Genomic DNA, 25,340 nt, shown 5'->3' on the forward strand with positions numbered 1-25,340 from the left:
TTTTGGCTTTGTACCCCCCTGTGAGTGCTGCTTCTAATTTCGCAGGACTGCGTGTTGGATTTTGTAGTGACAATATATATATATATATATATATATATATATTACCTACTGGCGGTCACCAGTAGGTAGTTATAGTTAGGACCTAGCTACCATAGGAAATCCGCAACATTCTATTGGGAATAACTTTGGCACCGGTTGAGGAATATGCGTGTAATTTTCCAAAATTTAGGCCAGCTCCGCTCCGCTTCTTCCCTGGAAGTTACGGGGGGATTCGTCATGTGGGGGCCAAGAAAAAGGGGGGTCCCAAAACGTGTTTTCCCCATGTTAATTTCCATAGGACGAATAGACAAGGCTACAGCCCGAACCGCTGAATGCAATTACACCAAACTATGCAAAATTGTAGGGACTGGTACGCAGAAGTGCCTTTTCTATATTTGGTGAAAATTGCTCCAGTGGTTTTTATGAAAATTAACTTAAAAAACATTATATATCTATATGCGCTCTTCCAGAGCTTACCGGTACGCGTACCGGGGAGCACACCCGGCGCGCCACGGGAGTGCGCGAGCGGAAAGCTGATTGGCTCTCGGGTGTCTGTCAACATTCTAAACAGTCCGAGGAGTCCGCCATCTTGTGTCTCGGTAGAATCGAGATACAAGAGGTGAAAAAATAAAGGGGGAAATGATTAAAAGGGGGCAGGGTAGATATCCCCTGACCAACTAGGTTTTCTGAAGGGGGCCTAGAAGGGCCCTGAAGGGCAAAAAAACTATTTTAAAAATTTTTTTAACGGGGTAAGCGCTGGGTGCGTTCCCATGTACGCTTCCCGGTATGCGTACCCTGAACGCACCACGGGCAAAAACAGTGAAAAAAGTAAAAAAATAATTTAGAGTGCTTAGAGGTAGGGTAGCTCTGAAAAGAGCTGTTGTGTTATGTGGGTGTTTTTTTGTACCAACAAGTAAGTACCGATGTAGAGTCTAAAATTCAAGAGGAAGACTCTATTCCCCTCATCTGTAAAATGTACACCATCTCTCCTATAGATGCCTTGCATGTTGTAACGCAAATTGTTGTGGTATACAGAACCCATACCATAGTCTCTGAGGAAAGCAGAAACAGATTTTTTCACATGTTTCCTTGCTTTCTCAATCTGTGGACAAAATTGGTTGGACCAGTTCCATTTTTGCCTTTGGCATATATTAGAATATACCAAGGCAGTGTTTGTAAAAAGTGACATCAATTGCCCAAAGATGTCCTTTAAAAGCATTTCCAGACCTACCCCAGTCAAAGTGCCCAGGTCATTTCCACCACAGTGCACAATTATGAGGTCAGGGTGTGGTAGATGCATAAAGGATTTTACTAATGGTATCAATTGGTAACATCTCAATCCTCTCTGGCCAATCCACATAATATCCACATTTGGTAAATCAAGGTTGGGAATACCTCTGTTTGCTGCATAATTTTCACTCCAGTGAACAAAGCTATGATCCACAATCCAGACTTTTGGCATCTTGAAGGTAGATGTGGTTATATATATATACTTTCTTTATTCGGAATTTCAAGATTAGAAATCCATAAAAGCAATGTTAATACATAAAAAAAATAATTTGTTTAAAAATTGTGAGCATAAAATTTTACAGTACAATACAATTTAGCATACTGAGATTATTTTCACAGTTCATTTTTAGTGCACTAATTGATAGACATTACTTTACAAATTTTTCCTATGTTTGAATATGCATTTCAACAAGTTAAGAACATGATAGCAAGTAATTTCTGTGTCTAAAATCTGTAGACACAGCATGGCAGGACGACACTGTTTAAAACCCCAAGATTTTAACAAAGACATTAACCACAATTTACGATGTTCATTATAAAATTTACAGAACATGACTACATGTAGGGTAGATTGTACTGACTTTTCCTCTCAAGGACAGAGGGGTATGGTCGAGTCCCAAGCGTTCATTACAGGGAAAGCTACTAACCTATGAAATAGGTTTAATCTGAATCTCGTCAGAAGAAAACGATCGAAAATACTTATTTCAAGGTTTAGGTAGGGCTGGATAGTGAAAGTGGTCTGGACCATTATGGCGTGATGGACAGAGGGTTTGCCTGCTTCAGAGAGGAGCCTCAGATTTTCCAAGTGACCTAGGGCCAGATCTTTTAGCTCTTTCTTAGAAATTTCACTGATCTTTTCTGGAGTGGAGTAATACATCTCCAATCCTAGATCAGTGAAAAAATTCTTAATATAGGCGAGCCATTTAATTTTTTGAAAGTGGTCTAATGTCATGGCGTCTGCCACTATCCTCTTAGTTAATGCATTTTTTTCCGAGGTCCAGATGCGCCGCCATAGGAGCAATGGTTGAATTCTTGCTAGATCCTCAACATATGGCGCGCCTAGTTCAGCGTGGCACGCGTATGTTGAGGATCGCTTTGGGGCCATCAGGAGGAACCTAAAAAATTCATTTTCTGCAACCTGTAGCGCAGAGACATCTTATATGGCCCCAGACGCTGGCCCCATACAGTGCTGTTGACTGGCATTTGGCTCTGTAGATTTTTAATAGTTCCAGGGGTGGTCGCTTGCCCAGTTTTTGCGAAAAAGACACAAGGGCTGCTATGGCTCTCTTAAAACAATGTTTCCTGGCCTCGACTGCCACTTTCCAGGACAATTTGTCGTCTATCGTGATGCCCAGGTAACAATAATCAGATGTAAATTCTATTTTTTTGTTTTTTAACACTAAGTCTTTAGGGTGCTTCCTCCCTGTACCTGCCGTCATTACAAAGGTCTTGGTCACATTTATATGGAGATCAAGACTACTCATAAAAGAAGAATATCTACAAAGTACCTTCTGAAGTTCGCGGGGAGTCCGTGCCAGCAGGACGGCATCGTCCGCATAGAGTAGAGCGGGAATCGGGTGTTGTTTTGCCTGTGGGAGGTCCTGGGCACCCCTCAAAAGCTCAACCTCCAAGCTGTTAGTATAGAGGGAGAATAAGAAGGGAGCCAGGACACATCCTTGCCTGACTCCACGCTCCACTCCAAATGACGTCGTTAGCTCACCCTTTGTACCAAAACGGACTCTCGCGGAAGGCTTGGAGTACAATTCCCTCAGGAAGTTTAAAAGTGGCAAGTCCACCCCCATTTGTGATAGCACGGACCATAGTTTTTTATGGGAGACACAATCAAATGCGGCGGACAGATCCACATAGACCATGTAGAGTCTGTCCTGCTTTGCATGTATGTACTTCCCCATAATGATAGAAAGGTTTAGGGCCTGTTCCACTGTCCCGAAGCCCTCCCGGAAACCAAATTGTAAATCAGACAAAATTCCTCTCTCCTCCACCCACTGCTGGAGTCGCTCCAGGATTACCCTGCCTGCTATCTTGCCCAACGAATCCAACAAGGATATCGGGCGGTAGCAGGCAGGGTCCTGGCGATTTCCCTTTTTAAAGATCGGGACCATCACAGACCTTGTCCAAGACTCCAGAAGTCCTTTCTTAGCGGCTGCCGTACATACCCTAGTAAGGATAGGGGCCGAGAGGTCCGTGTTGTGTTTATAGAGATCAACCGGGACTCCATCCGGCCCAGGAGCTTTTCCATTTTTACTTGATTTTAGGGCCAGAAGGATCTCCGAGATATCAAACTCTATTTGAATGGGATATGTCACGTCTGGGAGTGTTTCTCGTTCAGATTCTTGATTTGTTGGTCGATTTTGGAAGATTTTGGAGAAATGTGATACCCATACTGTCTCATCTATGGCTACTTCAATTTTTGGAGTTTTTTCATCTGCCAAGAATGGGGTTCTCACCACTCTCCAGAATGCTTCGCTATTTCTTTCTTGGGCACTAGAGTGGAGTTCGTCCCACAGGGCCTGTTTTAGTTCCGCCTTTCTTTTCTTCCGTATTGCGAGGTATTCCTTTCTTAGAGTGGCAATTTGATGGGGATCCCTATCATCTTTGTTTAATGCTAGCTTAAGTTTGGAATGAGCCTGGGTACAGTTGTGATTAAACCAGCCTTTATTGCTCAAGGGTCGGGTAGTTGATCTTTTTGTAAGTAAGGATTTAATTTTATCCATAATTATAGAGAAGTTGCTAAGGACTTCCTCATCTACCGCCATTAAGTCTAGACATTTCATAATCTGGGGGTATGTCGCTTTTATCAGCTCTTCGGTGAGTTCTCCAGGGTTTATCTTCCCCCATTTTATTGTGAATCCATTAAGTTGACCCAGATTTATATTGTTCTGACTCAGTGCTTTTGCTATTTTTTGGGGTAAAGATTGTTGCTGGATTAAATTCAATTCCAGTTTGAGAGCTGAGTGATCGCTTAAGGTGTTTGGGATGACTTCAAAATGGTTAACCCTAGCTTGGAGACCAGCCGATATTAAAATATAATCGACCGTTGTAAAACAACCCCTTCCCACATAGGTTGGTTCTAGGTGGTTAGTGCTATTGTCTAGGGTATTAGCTATTTGGAGGTCCAGATCTGATAGGAAGTCATTCATCATAATACCCAATTTAGTGTGACTAAAGTGAATGAGGGGATTGCCCTCCTCCGTCACCATCCCAGCGCAATTTTTCCCCAGATGCTTACAGTGATGTAGGTTGAAATCCCCTGCCCATATGAAAAAAACGGAGCCCTTTTCACCTTTTTTCTGCCTTAGGGTAGATAGTTTCTCATGTAAATTTGCTAACACCTTCAGGAGCTGTTGTTCCTCAAGGTTGTTGTAGAATTTATGAGGACAACTGACTCTTTTTTGGGTAGGGAGAGACAGAGAATCTGAAAATTTTCATCCGTTTCAATAATCGTTATTTTTAATTGCTGGATAGTATTGGCTATATGGATGTTTAGTCCTCCCTTTGGTCTACCCTTGGGCCCCACCAATGCTGGGGAAAAGTACGTCTTAAAACCCAAAAGGTGAAGTTCTGTCGGTGACCATGTCTCCTGAAGGCAGACTATTTGGTGTCTACCTACAAGGTTCATGATACTCCCATCTTCAATCTTTGGGCGTAGTCCAGCAATATTCCTGGAAACAATTCCCAGAAGTGAAGAATCACTACTAGGAGTGTTACCACTTTGGGAGGTATGAGAGGTGTCGGACTTCTCTGAATTTTGGCTCTCTGAGTCTTCTGGCTGTAATGGTCAGTCCACTGACTCTAGGCCACTGTACCTGTTCGTTAATGGTATTTCATTCCAACCCTCCCATCGAGATGGTTCTCTATAGTTCCCCCTCTGATGTGGGTCTCTCCACTCTTCCCTTCCTCTTCCCCGATAGCGAGGACCCACTGTGTACCAGGGTTCTTCGTTTATAGAGGGACCGTCCAAAAATCTTGGTGGGTAGAAAGAGGAGAGACGCTTTGTACCGATCCCCCAATTTAAGCTAAGATCCTCCCCTGCGCAGATATGCTCGACTACTCTTGGGTCTTCAAAAGGGATTAAGATATAGTCGCCCTGTATTGTTTTTTTCCATGACCCACCCAGGGAGCTCTTCTGACCATCAGAATTCTAGCTGAACAGTAGGGCGGAGGTGGGCGATTTATACTGAGCCAATGTTGGATCTTATTTCTAAGTGACCAGTTTGGTTCGGAGTTTTGATCCACCAATTCTGGGACGCCAGTCATGATAACAACAAATGGGCTTGCTTCTGGCGGAAGGATGACCGGGCGTATTATGCCCAGCGGTTGCCTCTCCCTCTCTCTATTTGTTTGAGATTGTTTTGTTTTCATACCTATATTTGTATGTTCACGAGGGGTTTTGATTGTTGTACTTGAGGGATTTAAAGGTAGATTTTTTGTTGTTTTGTTCTTGTCCGCTGTTAAGTTTGTGGACTTAGCTACTACTGGGAGCGATGGAGTCGAGTTTTTCACTTGGACAGTGGGGGTTAAACGGAGCGGCTTAGCTGCCGCTGCTTTTTGTGGCTCCTGGATTAGATTAAGTTTTTGAGTTGGTTTGATCAAGGCTGAGAGTTCGGCTATCGCTGTTTCTATCTTTGTGAATCTAGCTTGTATAGGTGTAAAAGTTTGTTGTAACAGGTCTCCAATTTTTGTTAGAAGTTCGATGTTATAGTTGTGTTCTACCTCATTTGTTTGTGGAGCATTGGGTGCTATTTCTAAGCTAGTAGGAGGTGAAATATCATGAATATGGTGTATCATCACCGTGTGTCTGTTCTGATTTTCCAGCAGAGGGGAGCTAGGTGTATTCTCTATTATCTCAGTTAGAGATACTGTTGATTTGGCTGTTATTGTGTTACTTGTATCTATAGGTTTCTTTTTCTTTACTGCACCCTCCCTCCTCCCTCTTGCCTGTCTTACCTCTTCCGGGGTGAGTTGCGGGGCTAAATCTGGAGTCTTTTCTAGATCTGAAGTTGATTGTGTTTCCGAGAGTTGCGAGACCGATAGGTCAACTATATTTGGAAGGCTTTGCCTTTTGTCCCCGTCCTCACTCTGTCTTCGATCTCTATGGGAGACCGGCGTTCCTACATTTGCCAGGTGTCCCATAGAGGATCTTCTAGCCTCTGATAGGTCTTGGGATACTCTACGTTCGATAAGTGAAATACTCTGGTCAATAAAGGAATTTGCCCTCGTGATAAAGCTATCTATAGGGCCGGTGAGTTGTTTATTTTTTCCCGCGGTTTTACTTCTGGTTCCTCTCGGGGACATGGTAATAAATATAATGGTAAAAAATGGAAGGAATAATAAATATTAATAATAAGCCTAAAATCACAACGGGAGTTAGAGGTGTGGCCCGGCCCGGCCCTAATCGGCCTCTAACGGCCTAAAACGGCCCGCTCTTTGCCCGGTCTTCGCCCCGGGCTGCGTCCCGCGCTGCGGGAGATTAGACCATGGATATAGAGGAGTTTACGGGCAGTGGGCGGGACAACAGGGAGAGCGGACCGGAAGCTGGCAATCGGTCACGCAGGGACTCCTGGGAAATGGAGTCCCTGCAACGCTCGCAGCCCCGCTGTCTGCCTCAGACCAGTTCGATAAGTCCACAGATCCCTGGATCACGGGCGTGCAGCCCCACAGACCAACAGGCGCTGCGGCACCCGCGAAGTGGGTGCGGCGAGGTCGGAGGCTGTTAAGGGCAGGTTCAGCTCCTAGTAGTAACTCCTCACGGATGTAGTCTTTGGTATGGAATAGTCCCATAGATGTGGTTGTATTCAGATGGGCTGTGGAAACGAAATGGCATTTTGAAAGTAGGAGTTATGAAAAAAAGTGGTTGAGATTCAGTGCATTTGAAAAAGAAGAAATGATTGGTGGTTTCTTTTAATTCTCCACTGAAAATTAGGGTGCATGCTTTTGTTTTTTGAAAGAAGTAATTCTAATGGTTGAGAAAAAGTCATTGAAAGAAACATTGAACATGTATATTGAGAGATTATATTTCAGCATCACAATATAGTTTACAAGCCTAGGGCCAAATTTTATCCTACCCCTGAGTGCCCACAGATAACCCCAGGACTCTTTTCTGCATCAAGCAACATCATCACAAGAGGAGATCCTATAAGTTTATGTGGCATCAAATGACTCATTAACCAGATTAATATGATTCATTGTTCCCCTCCTGGGAACAAATCCATGTTGCCATGGTGAAACTAACCTCACAATAACCCTATTCATACGGGTAGTGATAATTTTAGAATGAATCTTCACATCAAAGAGATTGGTCGATAAGACTCTGTGTTTGTCCCAGCTTTCCTTTTCGTAAGAAAGATTGTAAAATATGATATGGCTCAAGAGATTCAGGCAACCCCAGGCCCTGCTCTGCTGCCTAAAATACTATAAGCATCTTAGGTAACATTTACAGGCAAAGCAGGAATAACATTCTAGTAGAATCCCACCTGACAGTTCTGCTTTTCCATTGGGTAAATTCTTAATAGACTTAGAAATTTCAAGACAGTTACCAACAGTTCCATATCAATTCTTTTCCTATAAAAAAAAACTCCATATGTACTGCATCTAAAATTAAATTAACTGCATTTACTGTGTCATTGTAGTCCTTGGAGTATAATAATTGATAATACTTCTGAAACACAATGACTATCTCATCTTGACCATATGTGAACACAACATGTGCACCCAAAGATACTGAAATAAGACTCTTAGCCTCCCTTTGTCGGTCCTTCAATGCTAAAACACTTTCAATATTATTGCAACATTCATAATACTTTTCCCTCTGTATCTTATAATTGGGAAAAACTGTGTGCCTGTGCCTTATCCAGTGCAATATGCTGCAAAATGCTACCCCCCATCTATTGTTACCTTCCAAATCTGAGTGCAGTTACTTTAACCAGACCAACTCCATTTGCAGACTCCTGAGAAAGTGTTCCTGCCAATTTTCCCATTTTATCAAATATCTCATAGTCTCCCCATTATACCAGCTTTAAACATGTCACAAACAATTCCAAATGTGGCACTATCCCAGTTCCAATGTAAAAATTCTGGAATCTACTGCGTCATATGATCGATAGATCCTTGATCTAATAGCAAAGCTCTCTCAAATGTCCAGCATTTCTTTATATTGGGTAGACCTTGTATCCCAATTTCCAATAACAAGCGATTATGATCAATACTCTGGAATATTTTAGGGGTGGGCGGAATTTGCTTAGTCGCTCTACGCAAAGCTCCACAAAACTGTAAAAAATCTCCGTGAGCACGTAGAGTTCCGTAAACGCACGGAATTGCTTGTTCAGCTCGTTCGTGATGCTTTTTTCCTGTTCGCGAACGTTGTTTGCGTGCTCGGGGGGAAAAATCTCACGCATAATTTTTGGCAATTCCTCATTCTCTGCGGAACACAAAATAACCCAAATTCTGCAAATTCCGCGACCAGAACGGAATTTACTGCCCAGGCCTAGGATATTTCATTACTTGCAAATCAATAGTCAAGCCTTGTATGTTTCTATGTACATGTAAATAAAACGTGTCACCGGGGGCTGGGCTTTTTAATTTGGCCCAGACAACAAGAGCCGGTGTTTTCTCAAAATCTCTAATGGGAGCGAAACCTTGCTGAAGCATAAATCATCAATTACATTGAAGGGCTGGGTAGAGTGTAAAGTAAGACATGGAGCACAAATATGGAAACGCCCAAAAATCATAACATTGAAACACAATACACAAAAAAGTAATTTACAATGAAAGGAAAAATTATGAGATTTTTTAAATAAAGATGTACAGGAGTGGAGAAGAAGAGATAAAAGCCTTTTGTATAGGTTGGTGAGTAAAAGTCAGGTATTTGAACAGACCCTCACACAGAGATGAACAGTTATTGAAGCAGGGCACAATTAGAATTTGTAGAAAGAGTTTCCTAGAAGAAAGAGGAATAAGGGATTTGAGTTTACTTATACTACAGAGATTTTACATTTGAAGCAATCTGTGGTACGTAGTCTAAATAACTCAATTTACAACCAGATGGTGATTAAGAAATAGTGATAAACAGAGTGGAACAAGAGGTGCGAACTGTGAAAAACTGAATTGATGGAGTTAAAAAATGTAGATTGCACTAGGTACACAGAAAACATGTTTCTGAACGGAAATAGAAATTGAAGAAAATAGAAAAATGATTTGAGAATAACCGGCATAGAACTGAGAGTCTGAATCTGGAGCATAGATAATAGAGAACAGAGAGGAATAGTGTAAAGTGAAAGGATTAGCAGGTTCCAGGCAGACCCTTGAACACCAATTTGAATCTAGTGACCGAGAATGACCTCCGGGAGTGGTATGCAGAAGACCAAATCGTAAATACCCTTAATTACCAAGAGGGAAGAGAGAATAGAAGAATAGAGTGATCAATTGTGTCATAGACATAAGAAAGATAAAGGAGAAAAGTGGTTCTAGGATGCTTCTTATGGCTGGAAGTTTGAGGCAAACAGCAGAGCAATTTCTGTGAAGGAACCCAACTAAAACCAGAATTTAGAGGGGTTAAGAGGTTAAGGATATGATGAACAGTAAAAAGTTGAGAAATGCAATTTTGGAAAGGTATGGAAGCAAAGAGATTGCTCTGAAATTAAAAGGATTAGTGAGATCTATGGATGGGGTCTGTAATATTGAAGAATAGCGCCAGGCTTGAAAGAAGATGAAAAAATTCAAGGTGAAATTAAAAGGTTCAAAATAGGAGACCAAAACACATCCCAAATGAGGGAAACAGGTTTTACCAGCATTGTATGAAGAGGGTCAAAAGGAGAAGCAGTGAAATTGCCAAATCGAAGGAGAGCCAATACCTCCGACTTAGAGACAGGATGAAAATAATCCCTGCCTCAAGTCATGAAGTCCTGGAACCAATGATGGCCTTAGGCGAAGTATAGTTACAACTGTGGATTCACAAGAAGCAAGTAGAATAGGAAAGAAACAAGGTTATCAAAAATGTTGGGAAGTGAAATAAATAAGAGTACCCATGCAGAGCAAAAAGAGCAAAATGAGTAGTCAGGCATGGACATAAAAAGTAGTTGATTAGGAGTTTGCAAAACGTAGTGAGTGTCATGGGCCTGATCCTTAATAACTGTTGGAAAAATGACGTTCCTTATCGCTAAACTATAAAAATACATGCCTTTGTTTTTGTAAGTTAGTGAAGTCCCTGGAGATTCAGAAGTTTCCTGCTTGGGTTAAGATGGGTCACATTACTCACCCGAGTCATCATGCTAGGCACAAGCCATTGTCTCTGCTCTGAGAGCAGTAGTTCACACCTCATCGAAGTTACACTGACAGGCAAGCTACAGACATGTCAATGTTAATTAGCTGCCGAAGCTTCATGCAGGGAAAGTATTTGAAAAAAATAACTTCACCAGTGAAATTGATTTTTAACAAACATTAATAATAGTTGTTGCAATGTCTCTGTAGCTTATTCCAACCAAATTACACTGCATTAACATGTAACTGTATATTAGTTTTTCCGTCATACAATCAGCTACAGCCCAAACAGTGAAAATACCATTCATTTGGAGTTCTGGTCAGAGTAGGAACCTGCAAAAATTAAATTCTTACAGTTTCCACTTTTAAGTACCAGTTACCCCACCTTGCGGGCTACAAGGTCTACTTAGTGGTTATTTACTTAATATTTGAAAGTTGGTTTTACCTTCTATCAAAAATATTTTGACAGGTCTGCTTGCAGGTTTAAAAGATACAGGAGTTAAGCTAGCCATGTAAGCCTCAAGACATTTGCCTCGTCAGTCTAGTAAATGACACCATCATCACCATCAAAAGACTTTATTTTGATCACTATAGATCATAAAAGAAAACCTCACACATATACATACATAATAACCATCATAAATATCAGTATATACTCTTTGGATATAAAAAAAACATAATAAATCGAACAACCAAATCTTTAAATTATCAACTGATAAAAAAGAAATAGACTACCAAGAACACATTAAAATACCACAATAAACACAAACAGGGTGCTGTCAGCAGTACAACAAGATAACAGTATTGCAACAGTGGGGTCCATAATAAAACTAAAAGTAGCAGCACTAGATGAAGTTCAAACTCAAAACATAGCCCTATGCATCAATATAAATAGCTACCAGTGTGCGAGCTACTTTATACATGCTTTGAGCGTCTTATCCACATTGCCATTAGGATAAGACGCAAGAGGCAAAAGACAACAATCTGGCTAGACAGTAGTCTAAACGCCTCCTAGTGCTTCCTAGTGCACGTTTTTTGCAAAGGGGAACAATCCACTTTGCACAAAGCTGGTTATGAAGTAGGCAAAAAAACAAAACCTGAGTAAGTGATTCAAGGCTCCCTCGGTGGCCCATACTAAGATCATGAACAGTGACCATTTCTTCTTGCCACTTCCCAGTGAAGGTTTTTACAGTTAAGGATCCATACCTAAATTGTATGTATAGCTTTCTTGACAGAGGGGGAACAGAGGGGGAGCAATTTCATCAATAGTATTCTCATACAATGCCCCTGGTTTAAAATCAATAAAAGCAACAGATAATGATCCCTTACATGGCAAAATATTATCAACTGCAAGACTCTCAGAAAATCACTTCAATGCTAGCCTTAGAGGTTGCAAAAAGAATAATTGATGTACAGAATGTTGCACGCTTTCAAACATTCACCCCAGTACAGAGATCTGGGCCTAAATTAATCTTTTTTTGCTCCCTATGCCATTCCAGTTCATACCCATTCCAGTTCATACCCAGTAAATTAGTCTTGACCCTGTTCCCCATGGAAACAGTACAGCCCGAACTGCCAGGCCAGGTCCTCCCTGAACTGGAAACAGGCATCCTGGGACCGGTTTCGGGGCATTACCCCTCATCAGCCAGGCTAGATTGACTCCAGTGGTATGGAGAGCACGGGCCCATGCCTAGACATACCCGTCCCACTCAGGGTGACAAATGCAAAAAGAACAATTGATGGACAGAATGTTGCAAAATGTCAAACATGCACACCAGTACAGAGCTCTGGGCCTAAATCAATCGTTTTTTTGCTCCCCTTACCATTCCAGTTCAGACCCAGCCATATGCAAATCAGTCTTGACCCTGTTCCCATGGGAACAGACCAGCCTGAACTGCCAGGACAGGTCCTCCCTGGACCGGAAACAAGCATCCTGGGACCGGTTTCGGGGCATCACCCCTAATCAGCCAGGCTACATGACTCCAGTGACATGGAGAGCACGGGACCCACTTCCGGGCATACCTGTCCCACTCAGGGTGACAAATGCAAAGGGGAACAATTGATGGATATAATGTTGCACAATGTCAAACATTCACCCCAGTACAGAGATCTGGGTCTAAAGCCATCATTTTTTTGCGCCCCCCATGCCAATCCAGTTAAGACCCAGCCATATGCAAATCAGCCATGACCCTGTTCCCAATGGGAACAGTCCAGCCTAAACTGAAAAGCCAGGTACTCCCTGGACTGAAAACAAGCCTACTGGGACTGGTTTCAGGGCATCACCCCTCATCAGCCAGGCTAGCTTGACTCCAGTGGCATGCATATTGGGTCTTGCCCATAGGTCTATTTCTCTACTGGGTGAGATACTTGTTTTATTTCTTTGCCCCCCCCGTTCTTTGCTTGCAGAGGGGATCCCTCATAATCCACAAGATTTTTGGTCCTTCCCCCACCTCCTCACCCCTCGAGGACCCACCAGAGACTGGGCCCCACTTTGTTTTTTGACATAGTACCTTCCTCTTGTCTACACAAATATCGTAGACCAGCTGTCTCTCTTGCAGCTTCCCCTGCCTTTACACACCTTTGAACAATCTGCTACGCACCAGTCATGGGCCGGGGGACCCCAAACAAAGCAAACACAAGGAGATGATGGACAGGGTGCTAAAACCTTTTAGACACTGACCCCCAGTCACAGCTCTCGGTTGAAACTATCATTGTTCTTTAACTCACTTCGCCACCCCAGTTCAGACACAGCTATAAGCAAATCAGTCTTGACCCTGTGCCTCATTTGAACAGTCCAGCCCAAACTGCCAAGCCATGTTTTTCCTGGACCAGACACAAGCATCGTGGGACAGGTTTCGGGCTAACAGCCCTCATCAGCCATGCTAGCTTGAATCCAGTGGCAAAGTAAGCGAGGGTCCCAAGTCTGGGCATACCCTGCCAACTTAGGGCGAACAAGCAAACACAACGAGAGACTCACCTTTGAGCCCCCCAAGACAAATGACAGATTCGGGGCTTCATCTGACACAGAAGAAAACCTCACTGCCGTGCATCCCCCTGAACCACTGGATGGCACTGCAGTGATCTTGGCAGAGCTACAGGCTGGATTTTGCACCAAAGTTCCCCTCACCAACAACTTGGTTTCTTGCTTAAACCGCATGGGGGAATGCCTGGAATGACATGGTCATCGTCTGGATACTGTGCAGGAGCACGTGTCTGGAGTTGAGTTGAAGACAACACAACCTATAGGGCATGCCATCTAGAGAAAATGGAGCGCCTCCCAAAAGCAGTAGCCATTAAGAACAAAGATCTGGAAGCCCGGTCACGTTGCAATAATATTCAAATTACGGGCATTACGGAAATAACTAGTATGCACCCCATAACTGTTTGTTGAATCTCTCCTCACTGAACTTTTTGGCTCTGAATCCTTTTTGTCCACATTCATCATTGAGAGGGCACACAGGGGCATATGTACAAGCCCCTATCGCCATGGGAACGTCACTTTTTGTGACGTTCCCGTGGTGATAGGGGCCTTGCCTTATGTACATGCAGCGTTAAGCCACGTATTGTGGCTTAACTCTCCCTTGTCGTCGGTAACTTTATTTTAACCCTGGGCGTAGTGTGCGGAGTGGGGCTCCGCGGAGCTACGCGAAGTGGGCGCAAAACTACGCCCACCCGCGCACTCCGCGTAGCCCCACTCCGCGCCGCCCGCCTCCCTCCCGCCCTCCCTAAATACTGAAATAAAAGGATAGAAAGCGTTTAAAAACACTTACCTTGTCTGCCGCGTCCCCGGGGCTCCCTCTCGCCGTCCCGCGATTCGCGCCGCCACCGATTCGGATACTAATGCGCATGCGCAGGCGCCCGCGCATGCGCATTCCTCATGAGAAATGGCCATGCGCGGCCGCCCGCGCATGCGCATTAGTATCCGAAATGGCGGAGCGAATCCAGGGACGGCGGGAGGGAGCCCCGGGGACGCGGCGGACAAGGTAAGTGTTTTTAAAAGCTTTCTATCCTTTTTTTTAAAGTATTTAGGGAGGGCGGGAGGGAGGCGGGTGGCGGCCAGCTACGCACCGTCTGCGGAGCGCGCGTAGTGCCGCCTGGCTACGCCTGCTACGCAAAATGCGTAGGAGACGGCACTACGTGCACTCCGTGCACGGAGCGTAGCTGGCCGCCCACCGTTACTTTTTTTCAGTCACATCAGACCATAAAAGCACATTTGTAGCATATATACAAACAACAACCAAGTTAATAAATAACATTAAACAGTATAAAACAATCATATTTACAATCATTTACCACATTAAAATAACGCTTCTACCATCCCAGTTTTAAGACAGAAAAATTCATTAAAAGTAATCTAGAGAACTGAATAGGTTAAAAACGAATTCCAAATGTCCAGTACATCAATATCTTCATAATAATCCCTTTCATAGAAAACAAGTATGCAGTTCCATAGTTAGTTGCTTTAAAATGCTCCTACGCTTGTGCCACATCGCGTTGAGAAAACGCAAGACGGCAAAAACAATAGGGGGATGGGTGTCGTACTTTAAAACCCTAAAAGCTTGCAAACAGTGTCTGAAACCCAATTTTCTGCAAATTTGAATTACCCATCTTTTCCATTATTCCAAATATGCAGGGCAGATGAAAAATACATGAATTTCCGACTCTGACTTATACTTACACGCGGGACATTCAATATTCTTTTCACTGTCCAATTTGCTAATAAGCGGCTCAAGAGGGAGAGTCCCTATTCTGAATTGCATATATAATTTCCTAGCCGCAGGTGGGTAGATCAAGTCTAGAAACTCTTCTTTTCCATAATCCACTTTCACTTGGAAAAACTCTGATGTCGAGCGACCAACAGTGGAACTTGCTTGCAAAGTCAACAGATTATGGTGCCTGTAATGGCGCCCCAAGTCCGCCCTAGTTATTAAAGGGCACGCTGTGCCCGGAACTTCCCAGAGCTCAGACCTTCCTAATCGATTGCAGAGTACTCTTATGTGACTGAGCCATGGGATTTTCCTGCTGCTCAAAGTTGGTAGTACCTCCCTAAATTCCTCTCTGTAAGAAGATTACTCTGGGACTACTCAAAGTCTTCTCCAATACATCAATGGCCTCATCGCAGCTTCTTCTTCAATGGGTAGAAGCCCCAAATCAATATGGAGGGGGACAAGAGGCGTACTCTCCGGGAGTCCAACCAAAATTCCTCATGAATGCATGCTCTACCTTCATGAGGTTGGCGGGGCTAGAATGCCCCCAAAGTACGGCCCCATATAAAGTGGCCGCCCTGGCCTGTACTTTACAGATTTCAACACTAGGAGCAACTGGCTTGTGTTTGGACAATCTATAAATTTTCAATATTCCCCCCACTACTTGAGATAATTTTAAGGATGCCCTAGCAGTCTGGGTCTCCCACTCAAATTGTTCCGATAGAGTGATGCCCAGATACTCGAACATCTTCACTCTTTCCAGGGGAGTGCCATCTAGTGCTGGGTTTGGACGAGTAGTCCTGGGAGGGTTGAAGATCATATATTTAGGCTTGGATAGATTGATCTCCAGAACTCTCAAAGTACAGAAACCAGCAAAGCCATCCAGAGTACGCTGGATGCCCATTGATGTTTTGGACAGTAACAGAGTGTCGTCCATAAACATCAGCACGGGCACCCTCCCTGAAACTAATTTGGGGGTGTCGCTGTCTTTAATTCCGTGTAAATGATCTATGAGCCCATTGATGTAGAGGCAAAATAAAGTTGGTGCCAAAACGCACCCCTGACGAACCTTGGCTTGGTGCTTTTTGAAATTTTAGCTATATTGTTCCCTTGCAAGGTTCCTCCGTGCTTCCTCTTGGTGGCTGGGTCCGGCGCACACCATTTGGCCGCCGCTGTCAGGGTTAAGTTGCACCTCGTTTGAGCTCCTTGCGTTACATTTTTAGCATGCTCTTGGTTTGTTGGACGAACTTGTGGGGTGTCTACTGTAATATCCGGAACAAGCCGGTGAACTGTGCTGGCCCCCTACATCCTCAGGCTGCTGGATGCCATTGCCTATATTAGGAACGGAATCAGCGGCTTTAATTGGAGGCAATTTAGGTGAGGTTGCGTAGGCCAGCCTGCCCAAAGATGACCGTTTATCAAAGATGGGGTCTAATGACAACCGCCTTTCAGTCAATTCGATCACATGGGCCAATACAGAAGATGCCTTAATTAAGAATTGGTCCAATGAGCCCACTATCGTCCCACCAGAAGTAGATTTCCTGTCTTTCCCTCCTCTACACGTCATCTTAATTTGAGGGGGATACACAGCAGTTGCTCCAATAGTGCAACACGGGGCCGCAATATATAACGACAACTTGATTACCAGCAGTGTTACGGCCCAAAAGTGCGTACACCGACCTTATATAGTTTCCATGTCAAGAGGTTAGAGGGGGGTCCCGTCCCGTCCTCTTCCGTGCTCGAACGGGCTCAAACGGGCCCGCCGTTGGCCCGGGCTTCGCCCGGCATGCGCCCGCACGCATTCCGCGAAGCGGTAGCGGTGAGGTTCTGTGTAGAAGTGTGGCTCATGGTTAGAGCGGCGGACCCTGATGCAGAAGGACCAGGGTTCAATTCCCGCTTCGGCGTGACTTGGGTTCAATTTCCTCGAACCTGATAATTCTCACCTCGGTGCCTATTCTAATCATGAGTCCCACTCTGCAACTCTGGGAAATAGCTTGCTTAATCTCCACAACGGCCCCAACAATGCTAGGATGCCTGGCTTCACCTTGGGGGTGCCCAGGAGTGGGCACTTCACAGGGAAGGGCCAGGAAGGGTTCCTCAGCGGTATTCGTACAAGCGCCGAGATGCCTCCGGGTAGTCGTGCGCTATACAAGTACCTCTTCATACATACATGCATACATACATACATACATACATACATACATACATACATAGCCCCCGGGAGATCACAGGTGAGGGCTGTTTAACAGAGAGGCTCCTGGGACATGCAGTCCGTGTCTACACAGCAGTGGCAGGGGCGTTGCTCAAAGCGGCTCCCGTCCCGCGAAGCGGGAGCGGTGAGGTCCTTTGTAGCCCCCGGGAGCTCACAGGTGAGAGCTGTTTAACAGAGAGGCTCCTGGGACATACAGTCCGCGTCTACACAGCAGTGGCAGTAGCGTTGCTCGAAGCGGCTCCAGCGTAGCAGAAGCGGCGAGGTCCTTTGTAGCCCCCGGGAGATCACAGGTTTGGGCTGTTTAAAAGAGAGGCTCCTGGGACATGCAGTCTGTGTCTACAGAGCAGTGGCAGTGGCGGTGCTCGAAGCGGCTCCCCGGCATTGCTCGAAGCGGCTCCCTTGTACATAAGACACCCTTTCATGCTATGTTTAGCGTTAAAGGGGCATGCAGTGGGTGTTGTGGTGGGCGTTTCACCCCAACACTCATTGTATTTGACGCTGCCCCCTATGTACAAGGGTGGCGTACATAGGAGGCAGAGCCAATTAAGACCAGGAAAACCCTGGTCTTAAGATGGAAAAACAAGGAGAAATGCATTATTTCTCCTCGTTTTTTCTTTTTCCATGTGTGCTGCCTTGAGCAGCGCACATGGAAAAAGAAAAATGCCATGGTTTGTTTATGTACAGGAAGGTGTCCCATCCTGTACATACACAAGCCTTTTTTTAAATGCCAACTTGTAACTTTCATGTGTGCTGCATGAAGCAGCACACATGAAAGTTACAAAATTGCATTTTATGATTGTTTATGTGCAGGAAGAGACACCTTCCTCCACATAACCAATCCTCCCCTACATACAGACACCCTTGCACTCTGGTGCAAGTGTGCCTGCATTGGCGCTAAGTTGTTAAACTTAGCAGCATCGTAGGGGGAAGGCAAGGCTGCACCACATTCTTGTAAATATGGTGCAGTCTTGAGTTTCTGAAGTGGCGGAGCGTGTCGTTAAGCCCAGGAGGCTAACAACAAGCTCCGACACTTAGTCGTACATATGGCCCACAGATCCTTGGGCCCTGGTCCCTCCACAGGAGTCCCCCCACGCCCTATGGTAGTACGGCTCCTAAACTACAGAGACTAGGATGCCGCACTCCGTCTGGCCCGAGAGTGATCTACCTTTCAATATCAGAACACAACGATCTCCATCTATCCTTTTGTAAATAGCTGGGGCCCATCAGACCCTCGCTAGCTCATGTCCCTCAGGAACGCTCTTCTTCAGAGCCACCCCAGCTGAGTTTCCATGATGCAACTCCGGTCACACTTGGAAATCCTCATTCCTCCTCTTGTTCTGTATTCCCCCAAGACACATCCTTGCTGTGTATCCCCCCTTTTTCTTTTTTAGTAACTTTCACAGATTGTATTTCAGAATGGGCACTGGCTCCTTTTGGCGTCCATCACCCACCTAGGTAGTACTTCGTATACAATGTAGGGTTCTATGTTTGTATTACAGTTATATTTTGGATTCACTGGTGCCTCCTGGTCGAGTATGGGTGAGGGGAGGGAAGAAATGGGGTTTGTTGAATTTTGTATTTTGTTCTCTTCTTTTTCTTTCGCTACAGTGTTCTTCCAAGGCCAAACATGATTAACGGCATTCTACACACAGACTCAGATAAGCATGATGTTACCTAGTTATTTGAATGATATGAGGACTTGGAGCATTGCAGGTATTAGCAACCCTCGTAAGGGTAAACAGGTGATACTATATTTGACCCATCACAGTATAACAGTGGCTTTCCTACAGTATACACATATCCCCCATTCCTTGCCCACTTTCACTGCCTCCTGGGGGACCTATAGATATTTCTCTAATCACAGTTCCTATTCCGGAGGTGTCTGCATAATGCTTCACAAAAGTCTCCCCTTTCATCACCACACCACAATTGCTGATGCACAAGGCTGTTGCATCTTAGTCACAGGCACTCTACTGGGAAGATGGGTCTTGCTATTAAATATATATGCCCCCAATGTCGATGACCCCTCCTTCTTTAATGACCTATCGGCCCTTCTTGGCCGTTTTCACACTGATATGCTAATAGATTGTGGCAACCTAAATCTAACACTCAACCCCCACTTCGACATCATCAGCAACTGCTCCAGTGGCAAACCCCACTCACTGTGAGCCTTCCATGATGTAACTGATGACTACTCTTTCATAGAAGCCTGCCACACCCATTGTCCAAACACCATGGGATATACTTTTTAACCGGCCCCACATATGATATGGACTCATCTTGATTAGTGGCACATCTCCAAAACCACCGGCCCCTGTATACATGATATTAAGATATGCAGCGTACGTTGTCTGATCAAGCCTCGGTCAGACTTGCTCTCACACTGCCCTATGTGTGTGGTTGGGAACTCAGATGGTCTTTTCTATCCACAATGTTACTCAACACGGTGTTCCATTCAGAACTGCAGGAAGCAATTCTTGACTACTTTAAGCTTAATACTGGCACAGTTAACACCCAGACCATGTTATGGCGAACTTGTAAAACTTATATCAGTGGGGTCTGCATTTTAAAACATGTCAGAATCCTCCGGGCAATACGCTGGGACCTGACTCGAAAAGAGGCAGATTTAATGGCCCTCGATCAATCCCCAAACCCTGACCCAACTTATATATGTAAAACAACTTGGTTATTGACAGAGTTCCGGGACCTGAGGGAGATGGAGGCCTTGTACCTCAGGAAATATGCGACTGCCCGCCGTTACGGCAAGGGCGAGCGCCCTGTCTGCACATTGGTCCGCCTCCTTCGCCCTCCCCAAGAGCGAGAATGCATTACCAGACTACACCTTGCTGATAGTTCCCAGTTCACGGAGAATGCCGATATTCTACAGGTGCTCATCTCATACTACAGATCCTTATATACCATACACCTTGACCCTGAGGACACAACACATCTGGCTTATTTCAAAGAAATAGCAATGGTCTGGCTCACCACAGGCCAAATTCAATTTCTGGCTGAACCTTTCACTTCAGATGAACTTTTCCCTGCCATAGACTCTCTGGATGGCTCTAAATCAACCAGACTGGATGGCCTCACTTGCGCTTTTTATAAAGCGTTCAAAGGAATCCTAATCCCTCATCTCCTGTAAGTCTACACTGATGCCGTAGACAAGGGGCGTCCCCCATGAGAGAAGCAGTGATATGCTTGCTTTTAAAACCCAACAAAGACCAGGCTCTGTGTACCCCCTGTAGGCCCTTGTCCCTACTCAGTTGCGACGACAAAATCCTGGCCAAAGTAATGGCCAACAGTCTCTCACTGTTGCTAGAACAGATCATATCTCCCATCCAAACGGGTTTACTCCGCTCAGATCCACATCATTAAACCTACGTTCCATCTGGGTGCTGAACAGAACCTTTCCTGAGATACGCCGGCTGTTGCCCTTTTGAATACAAAGAAGGCTTTCAATTCTCTGGAACGGTCTTTTCTTTATACCACATTTCGAAGACTTGGCATCCCTTCACAATTCACAGATTTGGTCTCCCTTCTGTACTCCACTCCCACTGCTCGCATATGGGTCAAAGGCTCTTTATCGGACCCTGATGTTGAGAGGCACCAGACAGGGGTTATCACTCTCACTGTTGCTGTTTATTATTGCGATGGACCCATTGGTCCACCACCTACAAGAGAAGCACATACATCACGGCCTCTATTTTAGTCCGGGCCCACCTCTCATCTCAATGCATGCCGATGACATTCTGCTGTTAGTTAATAAACCCCCGGACAATTTGGCTCCTCTCATTTGTGAGATAATCCATTTTGGTACCCTGTCAGGTCTGAATATCAACTGGACGAAATATGAACTATTCCCTCTTACCAATATAACAGATCCTCCCCATTGTGAGTACCTTCTCACATGGTGCACTAAATCAACCAAATATTTAGGCTTAATTCTACGTATTTTTTATTTTATTTTATTTATTTATAAAACGAAACAATTATGTGAATGGATATCACGGCGCTGACGGACAACCCTTTACAGGTGAGAAATACAGTAGTGAGGGGGATTCTATAACTTATCAAGCTTTGGGAAATAGGTGTGTTTTCAGCTTTTTCCTGAATAGCGGGTAGCAATTGGTAAGTCGAAGTTCAGATGGAAGTTCGTTCCAAGATTTTGACGCCCAATATGAAAAAGAGCGGCCCCCTAGTCTAGACTTTTTAATACGCTTAGTGGTTGCCCTGGCCTGATGGAATTATCACAAATTCCAATTGGGAAGATAAAACTTAACTCTGCCTTGGATAATTTTCAGTCCGGCATGATGCAGTACTTTAAACATGGCCCTCTGTCTCATAGGGAGCCAGTGTAGGGTATTCATGCATTCCGAGGCTAAACTAGGCTTCTTCACATTGCATACTGCCTTAGCAGCCGCATTCTGGACTAACTGGAGTCGGGAAAACAGGTAGTCCACCATACTGACAGAAAGAGAATTCCCATAATCCAGTCTGCTAATAAGCAGTACATGGACCAGGGTCTTTCTACCCTCCAGCGGGATCCACTGGAATGTTCTCTTTAGCATTTTTAGGATAGCAAAACTTTTCCCGCAGAGTGCATGTACATGATTCTACATGGTGAGCGTGTTATCCACGGGAATTCCCAAGTTGTTTGCCACCTGTTTGGGAGCCGGAGGTTGACCCAAGGTAGAGGGCCATCAGGTTGTGTTCTAAACTTGATGAGCACCCCCAAACAGTAGAATTTCCGACTTGTATGCATTTAATTTCAATCAGTGGTCCGACATCCATGCTGCCATTTCTGTCAGGCAGCTGGTAAGTCTGGTCCTAGTGTCATCGTGTCCATCTAAAGCAACCATCAGCTGGGTATCATCTGTATAGGAGATATACTGATGCCCCACTTTCCACATATCTCTGCCAAAGAGGACACATAAATATTGAAAAGAGTGGGGCTCAGCGTTGCACCCTGTGGTACACCATATTTAATGGTAGATGGAGTGGAAGAGAAAGGTGCAGATCCTTCAGCTCAATTTCGGCCCACTGGCAACAAACTACCCTACCAGATTGAGCGCTGGATACACCTCCCCCTGTCCATGGCGGGCCGTATTCTCATTATAAAAATGGTCAGCTTACCCCACTTTCTTTATCTGTTTCAAAACATCCGCATTATCCACTTCTTTCTTCACAACCCTTTGTGGGTTACTGATTTGCTTGGTCTGGGCTGGCCACAGGCCCCAAGTGGCATGGGATACCCTTGTTCTACCGTACAAGCGTGGTGGATTCAGCATTCTAGATTTTTATATTTACTTCCTAGTTGCACAATGGCAGTTTGCACAGCATTGCCATCATCCCGATGCCTGCCTACCATACACTAAACCAAACGTAACCTGGCGGACCCACCCCGCTGGCAGCCCTGCTACCACAGAGCCTCAGACTTGATCCATCAGACATACAAACACCTTCCACGATGTGCTGGGCCCTCCAGATACTCAGCGGAGTACTGGGATGGAACCTGTTATACTCCCCAGTATTGCAGAGGTTCACTATCTTTTGGATGTCACTTACCCTGGAAAAATGAGTGCAGCATACACTGACTACACACAGTCTCCACATATTTGGTGATTTATTCTTGAACAGTCACGTTATCTCCACACAACAGATGCTAATATTTATCATGCCTCAAATGGATCAATTCATTTTTCACAGACTGATTGGCATGATCCGCTTCCCTCCTGCCCACTGGCACCCAAGGACTTCACACCACTCACATCTATACTAATATTATAAAGAGAGTGCCCAAACCTTTGAGGCGGGTAAGCTCCGGAACTACAGCGCCAATCAGAACACCCAATACAGCATTGGCAAGGTGAGTATAAGCAGATGGACATAGGCTCTACACCAGCCCAATATATACATTACAAGTGAAAAAGACCGTTTTGGGTCAAAGTAGTCCGTTGTGGTCGTGGTCGTTCTGCTGTAAAGCAATGCTTGCGAAAAGCGTACTGTGAGAGAAAAGCGTTCTGTGTGAGAATAGCGTTCTGACACGTCTTGAGGTGGGCGTATTGTTTAGCATTGTTGTGGGCATGTGCCTTCAGAGACACCCGAAGGATTGCGGAGAGGGGGAATAGCATCCTTGGAGTTGTGGCGTTTGGCAATGACGCTATGTGGGGCGTCTAAGTGCACCAAGCAAGTCTTTGGGGAGTGCGTGAACCTACTAAGGCACACGCCCTCAGTGTGCATGCCAGGACTGATCAGGGGCGTCGGCAGAAGCGGACACACACGTTCGCATTCTGCGGGAAGAACAACAAACCGCAGAGCACACGCTCACCTTCCGCGCAACAGAAAGTGGGGTTCTGAGCAGCCGCACAGGCAAGTCGCATGAAACAATAAATGTACTATGCCATGAACTTTTAAAAAAAACTTTGCCTTGCCTATTCTAGCCATTTAAGACATTCTTTTTCGTACCCGGACAACGCCGGGACAGGCTGCTAGTTACTAATAAATATCCTGATTGTAAAGAAAGAGGGCCTCATTTATGAAAAGTAACACATTGCTGCGTTACTTTTCATTGTGCCCTCCTTACGACATGCTGGGTGTGTCATATTTACAGTATGACAAATCATGTCGCAAGGAGTTACAGATACGTCAACATTTCTTACGTATTTGTTGGCACAACAATTACGCATTGCTGGAGTGTGTCACGAAAGTGACGCAACCCCATTAATGGGTCATTTCACATGGACACATCCCATTACAAATGTGCCTGCATCAGTCTCATGCCTGCTGTGATGCAGGTGTAAGATATTGACGCATTTGCGACCTAGAAGTGACGCAGTGAAATCTTATAGATTTCACGGCGTTACTTCTTCGAGGCTTACTTGCATCAGAACGCCCACCCTGCATACTTTATACCTGGAGCAGGTATAATGTGGGGCAGGGGTTTACAAAGTGACACCTCTACCTAGATGCGTCACTTTGTAAATATGATGCAACATGGCGCATTTTTTACCCTACTGGTGCATCACAAAAAGTGACGGACCGGAGGTGCAAAAGTGATGCAAGGGCTCATAAATAAGCCTCTTAGTCTCCAGGCTCTATCACACCAGTATGACTCTTAAGCGCACCCTTGACAACTCTGGGAGCAGGACCTCTGCTACCCTCTTACAGAGAGAGACTGAGCAATTTGGTGCATGCAAACCAAATTAGTAGCTGCCAACCACCACCTTAAACTTCTCCATTTCTGAATCCTCCACAGAACATGCACAATGTCAGCTGGTCTTGCCAAAATAGACCCATCCAGATCCTCTCTGTGCCCCAAATGCAAAACACCAAATGCTGACTTCATTCATATGACATTTATATTGTGGTGTATTGTTATGTTTGTATATGATGTATTGACATGATTGATAAAGCTGCCCAATTCCACATAGTACATTAATGGCTGAACATGCGACAATAATGTTACGTGCTTACTATCGATTTTCTGTTCTTGTATAATGATTTTCTCTTGATATGATTTTAGTTGCCTTGTATATGGGATACTATGATAAGATCGGTCTAAAGAAGATTTCTTAACACTTTCTGCATTTATTCTTAGGTTCAAATGCTAAAACGGAATAAGGTCCAATGGGCTTAACCTCCAGTGAAGAAGAGGAAGGACTACATCACCGGCAATATTATATGGACTATCGGAATGTATTATGATTGGACTGATGGCGACCATGGTTACTCCTAGTGTTCATGGGAGTTGTAGTTCAGTGACATGTTTTTTCTTTGTCTTTGAACTTGCTGTTAATGCAAAGTGAAGAAAGAAA

The sequence above is a fragment of the Lissotriton helveticus genome, chromosome 6, assembly GCF_964261635.1.
Source record: "Lissotriton helveticus chromosome 6, aLisHel1.1, whole genome shotgun sequence".
Taxonomy (NCBI): Eukaryota; Metazoa; Chordata; class Amphibia; order Caudata; family Salamandridae; genus Lissotriton; species Lissotriton helveticus.